General features: G+C 44.7%; 1 protein-coding gene across 1 annotated transcript in view; it reads left to right on the top strand.

Moving 5' to 3' along the window:
* Positions 1-9,131, top strand: part of FA2H (fatty acid 2-hydroxylase) — an 83,533-nt gene that overhangs the window by 32,003 nt on the left and 42,399 nt on the right. The window lies entirely within an intron of this gene.

The raw sequence follows: 9,131 nt of genomic DNA, 5'->3' as shown, positions 1-9,131 counted from the left end.
GTATTCACTCTGTCTGCAGGACAGTCTCCAGACCCCTGCAACAACAGTACTGTCCCTCACCAGTGGACAGTATTCACTCTCTGTCTGCAGGACAGTCGCAGGCCTTCTTAGCGAACAGCCAGGTTCCAGGACTTCTTCAACAAAAGGACAGTCTTTCACCAGTGGACAAATCTGGCAAAATAACATCAAAACAGACAGACAAAGTACCAGCAAAACAGCCATGTCTCCTCAGTCCTTGGCAGCTCAGGGGGCAGGTCTCAAAAGTCCAGGGCAATTCAAAGCGGCCACCAGCAATTCTCTTAGTCTCTCTCTCTCCACGAGGTGCTGCTTCCAAAAAGATCTTCCGCCTCTCTCTAGTGTCTCTCCAAATCTACATCACCAGCTCCTCCCAGTTCAGGACTTTCTTTTCACATCAAAAAGTCCATCCCACAGGTGGGATTAACAAGCTCTGGGTTTTAATACAATCAATTTGAAAACCAAGCCCAATACAGGGGAATCTCCACATTCCATTACTATCACAGCCCCCTCCTCCCTCCCAACCAATAGACTCTGAATTCTTTGAAGTAAGGGACCATAGCTAGAATGTCCCTACCTATAATAGCCTCTTAATAAATTCAATTCAACTTACATTGATCAAGATGTCCTATGTGCAAAGTACTGCACTAGACCTAGGAATTCAAAGATTCTTTTTCTTAAATCCCAGAAAACTTGCTAGACTTCCTCTGCTTTATGCAACCAAATGCCCAGAAAGTGTCATCTGCCTTTCCTGCCTTGAATGCCTTGCTCTTCACACAATTTTCAACCCTCTGTGATCAGGCAACAAACCACTCCCTCGAGGCTAGCTTCTGAATCCAATGGCTATTTTCTCAGGCCTCATCCTCCTTTCTCTCCTTAAGTTTTTGACAATATTGACCAGATACTGTCTCCTCCTTTGTTCTCCTACTCTACAAAGCCTTGTTGAATCAGCAGCTACCTCTTCTCCCTTTCTTTCATATCCTATGAATTCTCTTGTTTCCTGAATCCACCCCTTCCTCTTCACTCACATCAGGATCACTTTAACTCATCAAGGTTCTGTCTTGGGTCTTCATTTCTTCTCTTGCTACTCTGCCTCCTTTTGTGCTGTCATTAGCTTCCATGGGTCCATTCAACTCTATGCATGAAATTTCCAAGGGTGCTATCCAGCCCTACTCATGTTGTATCTTCCTAGTAAATTGTCATTGAGCACTGAGATGGTTCCATTTTTGTCTTAGGACTCCCAGAATCGAGCACAGTACTCTAAACATAGTAGGGATTTTAATAAATGTTTATCCAATCAAATTCATTCCGTTAAATTGAAGTTAACAAAATTTCCAACAAACATTAAGTGGAAGGAAGGAAATAAGTCAGCATTTATTAAGCGTCTGCCGTGTTAGGCTTTGTGCTAAACACTTTGCAAATTATCTTACTTTATCCTCACAACAACCCTAGGAGGTAGGAGCTATCGTTAGCCCTATTTACTTTTAAAACTGAGGTGGCAAATAGAGGCCAAGTGACTAGTCCAGGGCCCTGCAACTAATGAGGGTCTGAGATAGGATTTGAACTCAGATCTTCCTGGTACAATACACTGCGTGTGCACCAGGGATTCTTCAGTGGAATATTGGTACTTTTTCTAGTGGCCCAGATAACTACCCATCTAGGCCTTCTCATTCTGTGAAACTTTTGTCCACACTGCTGGGTGCCTTCCTGTAGACTTCTGGGAGTGACTAGATGCCACCAGAGCCCATCTCTCAACTGTCCATCTCTCCTGAGACTACCCTACTTTCTCTTCTACTTTTGGTCCATTTCTTTAAGAATTAGCTTTAATGACACAAGTCCTTCTTGGTAACATGTCGAAGCCTGGTCACAATATGCATGCGAGTATCTCTATTAGCCTTTGAGGACTTGGGATAAAAAGACAAAAAAAAGCCCAAAACACCACAGTTCCTGCTTTCAAGGATCTCACTGTCTAATCTGTGGGAATATGGTATATACCAGCAAGTAAGACATTGATATTATACCTCCCCCTATCCCCACTGACTGTGATATTCCCCAGGGCTCTGCAGTGGGGCCTTGTCTCTCTACACTCCCTCCCTCGGTGATCTCATAGAACTCATGGGTCCAGTTTTCGTTTCTATGTAAATGGCAGGGAAGGGAAGGGATAAGCATTTATCAAGCATCCAGTGTATATTGGCTACTTTGCTAAGAGCTTTACAGGTGTTACCTCTTGCTTCCCAGATCAGTGTTCCCCAGCTTAGTCTCTCTTCTGAGTTCTAGTACCACATCATCAACTGCCTAGCAGACGTTTCAAAATGAACAGAACTCATCCTATGGCCTCTCAACCCTCTCCTTTTCCCAACTTCCCTGTTCCTGTGGAGTGGCCCGCCATTCTTTCTTATCTGCCCTATTTGCAGCCCTGGTGTCCTCTCACTTCCTCAGCTACACTCCCCTACAGAGCCAGTCTGATGCTAAATCATGTTTCTTTCTCTCCACTGACATAACCATTAGTTCAGGCCCATCCCCACTCACTAAGATTATTGTAGTATTCCCCCTCCTTGGTCTTCCTGCCTCATATCTCCTTCAGTTCCAATTCATTCTCCACACAGTAGACAAAGTGACTTTCCCGACATGTAGGTCTGACTGCATCACCCCTCTATTCAGTAAATTCTAGTGGTTCCATATCATTTCTAGAATCAAATGCAAACTCTTGTTTGGCATTTAAAGCTCTTTCCACCCTGGCCCCAACCTACCTTTCCAGTCTTAATATTTACTACTCCCCTCCTCGTACTTGACAGTCCAGTCACACAGGCATTCTCTGTTCTTCACACTGTTCTTCCATTTCCATGCCTTTACATTACGTGTCTCCCATCCCTGGAATGTACTCCCTTTTCACCTCAACCTCTGGTTTGAAACCCCTGGTTTCCATCAGGACGCAACTGAGGTCTGCATAAGGTCTTCCTGGTCCTCCCCAGCAGCCACTGCCATCCTCCCACCCCCTAAGGTTATCTGCTTTGTATCTGAGGAGCACCTATCCATGGGCATGTCTTCTCCCCCATTAGAATGTAAGACCTTCAAGGACAGAGACGATTTCATTTCTTTCTCCAAGAGCCTAGCATAGCAACCGGCACATAGTGGGCTCTCAATAAATGCTTGTTGATTGATTGATTCTAGAAGCTCAGATTCTTCAAGAGGCAGTCCTTTAAACTGCCTGTAAATTATTACTCCCTGGAATAATGAGTGTGAGAGCCTGGGGACATTGGATACCTGAAGGGTGTGGAAGAGAGAAGTGTCTGTATATGATCAGGTTCGAGCACACAGTGGGACACAAGGAGTAGAAGCCAGTTTCATGTTCTTCACAGTTTTCCTTGGGCCTTCTCTCTGTGATTATTAAACACATATATGTACATGTATGTGTACATATATGTATGTGTGTATGTCTCATGTTTACATAGGTGTTTGCATGTTGTCTCCTTCATTAGACTATGGGCTCCTTGACGGAACTGTCTTTTATCTTTCTTTGTGTCCTTAGCCATTAGCACAGAGCCTGGCAAATAGTAGGTGTTTAATAAGTGCTTATTGACCTGCTTTGCAAAAGGCCAGCATCAGATGTGGCCATGAATGCCTTCCAGATCCTCTGGCCCTTCTCTGTGCCCAGAAGGTCTTTGCTGGGTGGGAGTGAGGAGGGGAGGGGGCTTAGGACCCCCCACATGTGTTCTCCATCATCCACACTAGATTCTCTTTTCTGGACCCCTACGTTGCTAAAGGGCATGTACTTCCTCTTCGTTCTGCCCGTTGGGTGTTGTGAGCAGAGTTCTGTGAAGTCACTTTCAAGTCACACACCCCTTCCCAACCCCACACAAATGCCTAGCATCTAATATGCAGGTCAAGTAGTATTTTAAATCGTTTCAGTTGAATGATGTCAGTCACCGAGCATTCATAAAGAGCCTACTGTGTTCTGGGCACTGTGATAAGTGCTGGATCCCTATAAATCCATGAGTCCTTTAGGAAAAAGCTTCCTCTTACCAGGGTAGCCCTCACTAGCTCTTGTGCTTAATCCGTGGGCTATTGCTGCAGGAACTATTTTATTGGCAGAGCCCTGGATTATTTATTCATTCCATTTATTCATTTCTTCCTTCAAAGGCAGGATGGTTTAGTGGAAAAAGCATTGGTCTTAGAGTCAAAAGACCTGGGTTCAAGTTCTGACTGCATTACTTATTATGTGGCTTTGTACAGGTTATTTAACCTCAGACCCTCATTTCTTCATCAAATGAAATTGTGTGTGTGTGTGTTTATGAAATTTAAAAATAGAGGCAGTGTGCCTATCTCTAAGTCAGGAAGACTTGTATTCAAATCCCACCCCTGGCACAAGCTGGCTGTGTGATCCTGGACAAGTCCCTTAGCCACTCCCAAATCCCAGGCATCTCTCTAAGAACTGCTGTGGACTGTCCCTTACCTGTCTTTGTATCCCTCATACTTAACACAGTGCCTGGAACATAGTAGGCATTTAACAAGTGATTGTTAACCAGTGATGCTGGGATCTTGGAAGAATTGGGTCTGGATCTTTAGAAGGCCTCTGGTGGAATTCTCATTCCAGGGGGAGAAGGTATCATTGAGATAACCACGAGACTTATTGTGAAGTCAGTCGGTTAATCTACAAGCATTTATTAAACTCTTCTTGTTCATCAGGCCCTGTGCCAAGTACCAGGGCTATAAAGGGTTAGCAGATTTCCTGTTGCCTCCCAGCCATACAATAAAGCGCACTTGGAACTTCTGGGACTCTGGAGATAAAAGGGAAATGCCAGGGTTTAGTTTTCACTTGTATTAGAACCATTGGCCCCAGTCACCCTGCACCATGTAGCACCAGTCACTGCCAACATTGATGAGCCGATTTGTTAGGTCTTTGGCATAATAGGGCCAGGGAACTGTGAAGGTGTCCCAGCTGCTGGCTGAGAGCCAACCAGGAAATAATGTGAGCTGGATATGTGTGGCTGCAGCAGCTGCCTCCCAAGCTAGCCTTTGAAACTCTGACTCAGGGCCTCTCGGGGTCTGCTCTCTTGGGCTCACCATAGCCACTCTTCAAACTGCTGGCCAGGGAGGTCAGGGCCTGGACAACTTCTAGTGTGGTGTAGGACGTGAGCAGATCCTTATTCTAAGCTACTCTAGGAACTCAAGAAATTATTGCCTCCCTCTGAGATTCATGAGATTGAAAGTTGGGAGGAATCTTAGATCATCAAGGCCAACCCCCCCATGTTACAGGAAACTGAGGACACATTCTGTTTTTAACATAACTCTTCTAACTGCAAATCCAGTGTTCTTCCACCGCTAAAGGGGGACAGGGAAAGACTAGATCTTCTCCCCTGTTGCTCTGGGTGTACAGGAGGCAAATCTACACTGATTCCTCTTCTCCCAGTGCCCACTCACCCTGAGATCTTTCCCTCCTCCCAGTTCAGAAAACAAAGGAAGCCGGTAGGGCTGTCTGACTTTTTCTGGGTGGGGCGTGAGGGTGTAGAGCTGGCCTGGGGAAATACAATCTAATCTGACCTTCCAGGACTGTGGCGGCTTGTGTGTTCTGTGGGCTCTGTGGTCACATGGCCCATGCTGGGGTTCGCCCTGAGCCCACGCAGGCAGATCGCCCTGAACCAGGAGCCTAAGGAGAGAGGGAGGGGGCGCCAGTGGGTGTCCCCTTGCATAGAATGTTAGCAATTCCAAAAGGGAATGCTGACATTCCATGGGGAGGGGGTGACCATCCAGAAGCTATGCTTTGCTTAGAATTATTCCTCTGGGCAGGACTCTTTCCAACTTTGTGTTACTGATCTGAGAAGGGAAAATGTGTGTGTGAGCTGCGCCCTAGAGAAACCCTATCAGCTGTTATTCAAATCTGAGTTTTCTGATTACATTCAAGCTGTTCTTTTTACCATGTCACATTACCTCTTCAAGACTAAGAAACATCACTAGAAAACAATGAGATTTGTGCCTGGTGGCCTGGGGAGACACTCTTTTCCCTCTCCCAATCCTATGTCCCATGCCCCCTACCTCTCCCCACCTCCAATTCCCCTACTTCCCCACTCCTCATTACCTCCCATCCCCCAACCCTACCTCCCAATCTCCACTCTGTCTCCAACCCCCATCTGATGGGGGGAATCTGGACCCTTAAAAGGAAAAGCCCCTGAATGTCAGTATTCTGACTGAAAGAAGGCTTGAGTAGTCTATTTCTTTGGGGCAAACCCCCTATACCCTTGCATTTCGGGGTTCTCAGCACCCCAAACCACAACACCTTTACTTTTGCCCCTTCCACCTTACCTCCACCACCACCACCCAAACATTGTCTTCCTTTTCTCAGGGAAGAGGGAAAGCAATGATCTTAGCTGCTTGGAAATGTTTCACAGAATTTTCTAATTGTAAAGGACCTCAGTTGCTTGTCTATTGAATGATTGATCTAGTTGAACTCATTCCCACAAGGAATCCCTACAATGACAAACCCAACAATTGGTCATCCAGCTTCTGCCAGAAAATCTCCAAGGAAGGGGCCCCCCAGTACTTCTCCAGTCAGCCTATTGAACCTTGGGGCAGTAATGATTCTTGCCTATTTTCCCTTCTCCACAGACTAGGAGACTGAATTATTAGCCATGTCTCCTTCCTCTTCCCCTCTGCAGAGTAGGGTCCCAGAGCTGGAACCTATTCGTGGATAAGGCTTAGAAAGCAAAATTAGTCTGCCATGTTGTGTACATTCTCAGAATTCTTGCCTACTGGACAAATTTTCCCAGTGGTTCAAACCACTGTGTTCTTTTCCACCTAGAAAAGTTCAAGTTATGCTTTTTCACTAAGTGTCAGTCCACTTAAATAGCGGCATTAGGGATGATGATATGGACAGTGTTGATGACCATGATGATGACAGATGGGTTAGTTCCTTCTCTGAGGCAGTGTTAGACTGGATTAGGCATTGGTTGGAGTCACCCTCTATTTCATCTCCACAGGATTCCTGGAACTCAGAGGAAAGCAGATTGCTAGAAGATGCCTCAACTAACCAGTGATCTAGTAATGAAACTCCTTTTTAATTAAGTTGATTGAGCTTAAAAAGGAAAATAATCCCACAAACCTAAATGATCCTAGGAGTCTGTATGTTAACGGTGTGAGTGGGGGAGAAGGCAGGAAGGAATTCTATATTTATTTCTAAATTCTCTTATCTATAATCAGATCCTCTATTTGTTTTTGAGATTATTGATGTATATAGTATGAGATGTTAGTCTAAACCTTATTTCTGTTAAAGTATTTTCCAGTTTTCCCAGTTCTGGGCATTATTCCCCCAAGTAATTTAGGTTCTTAGGCTTATTGAACACTGGGTTATTAAGTTCAGTTGTTTATAATTCTTGTTTATCTAATCTCTCCCACTAATCTATTTTCCTTTGTTTTTTCAACTACTACCAAATTGGTTTGATGGCTGTTGCTTTATTATATAGTTGAGGTCTAAGTGTACTACTATTCCTAGGGGCAGAAATCCTAAATAAGGGGGTTTGAGGGGTTGATAAAAGATAAAATTGACAGTTTTGAATACATGGAATTAAAAAGCTTTTGCGCAAACAAAATCAATGCGGCTAGGATAAAGGCAAGCTATCAGATGGGGGAAAAAGTGTATCTCCAGATGTAGATCTGTGGGCCCCAATATACCACCCATCAGAGAGAAGGGAGGGAGTAAAGTGAGAGGGGGAGGAAACTGGCCCAATGGTTCAACCAGAGTTCCCTTCCTTCTCAAGAAGAGGAAAGCCACATTGAAGTTACTGGGTGTCCAGGTATACTGGAAACCAAAATCACACTCCTCTTTCCATCTCCCCCCCACACACACACCTACCTATCTCCCATCAAATCTAAAGATTTCTAGTCTTCAAAAACACCTTCAAAAAAACCCTTTCTTGGGACCCAGAAAGGTGAGCTTGTTAACCAAGCTTTCCTCTACTCAGTAGAGCCCTTGAGTGAAGTGGGATCTCCAAGCCTAGCCTGAACATCAGTAAACAGATATGGCTGAATCACATCTGTAATGCCTCTTCTTTCATTGGTCCCTGTCCTAACCTGGGACAAGAGTACCCATGTTCCCTCACCTTGCTCCTCACTGGGATGGGAATGGAGATTGGGGATGGCTTAGCAGAGGGATGAGCTCACCACCTGATTTCTATAAAAGTATTTACAAAGTCCAGGCTACTGGATAAAAGGCTATCTGTTCCTGAGTGCCCAGAGCCTAGAATTTCCTGAACACACATTCTTTTATGTCGGGCTCTCCTGCTTCTTCCTGGTCCCCTTACCCACTTAGCACACTGACTTCTTTCACTGCCTGGCTCTATAGGCAACTTGTTTGTTTTTAATACAGAGAGAAGGTTTTTTTGGCTGTTGTGCTATTCTCTTCTCCCTTGTCCCCCTTCCCTGTCCTCCACTTCCCCAAAATAACTCCCTATCCAGGATCCAGGGAGTTAAGGAGCATTGGAATTTACCTCTGGACTAAGACAGAATTCAAACGGACCACTTATGGGAGTGATCATTGACTTTTCTCCATGCAAAGGGATGAGTCTTCGGCTCTTTGTGGAAACAGGACAGAAATAGGAATTGGGGAATCTGGGTTCTGGTTTGTCCTGATCAATGACATGGCTCTTAATTTATCTTGGCCTCAGTTTCCTTTTCTTTAAAATGGGAATAATCCTTGTTTACTTGTACTCAAAATTGTAAATATCAAATGACTCACAGATGAAAAAGGATTCAAACATTCACTAAACATTTTTTAAGTACTTATTATATTTGGGGACCAGTACTAGGCACTGGAGACTCAAAGATATGATAGACCTTGCTTTCAAGGAGCCCACAGTATAATTGCAGGAGTAAGATAGTGCAAAGGGAGGTTCCAACCTAGGCCTAGGGTCCCGATGTATTGGACCAAGGAGAGATCACTTTGGAAGGGAAGGAAAAGAGTTGAGAAACATTTGTGGAGGAAGTTGGCTCCAAAATTGGGTCTGGAAGGAAGGAAAAGACTTCTAAAGATGTAAATGAGTGGGCGTGGTGTGGAGGAGATTGTAGGCATCAGAGACAATAACAGCGGAGAGTCTTAATGGAATAAGTAGTCCCTGGTTTCCAGA

The sequence above is a fragment of the Petaurus breviceps genome, unplaced genomic scaffold, assembly GCF_028583685.1.
Source record: "Petaurus breviceps papuanus isolate PSGF00001 unplaced genomic scaffold, PetGlider_PUasm1.0 182, whole genome shotgun sequence".
Classification (NCBI taxonomy): Eukaryota; Metazoa; Chordata; class Mammalia; order Diprotodontia; family Petauridae; genus Petaurus; species Petaurus breviceps.
Note: the sequence above shows the minus strand (reverse complement) of the source record. Positions and strands in the feature narration are given on the sequence as shown.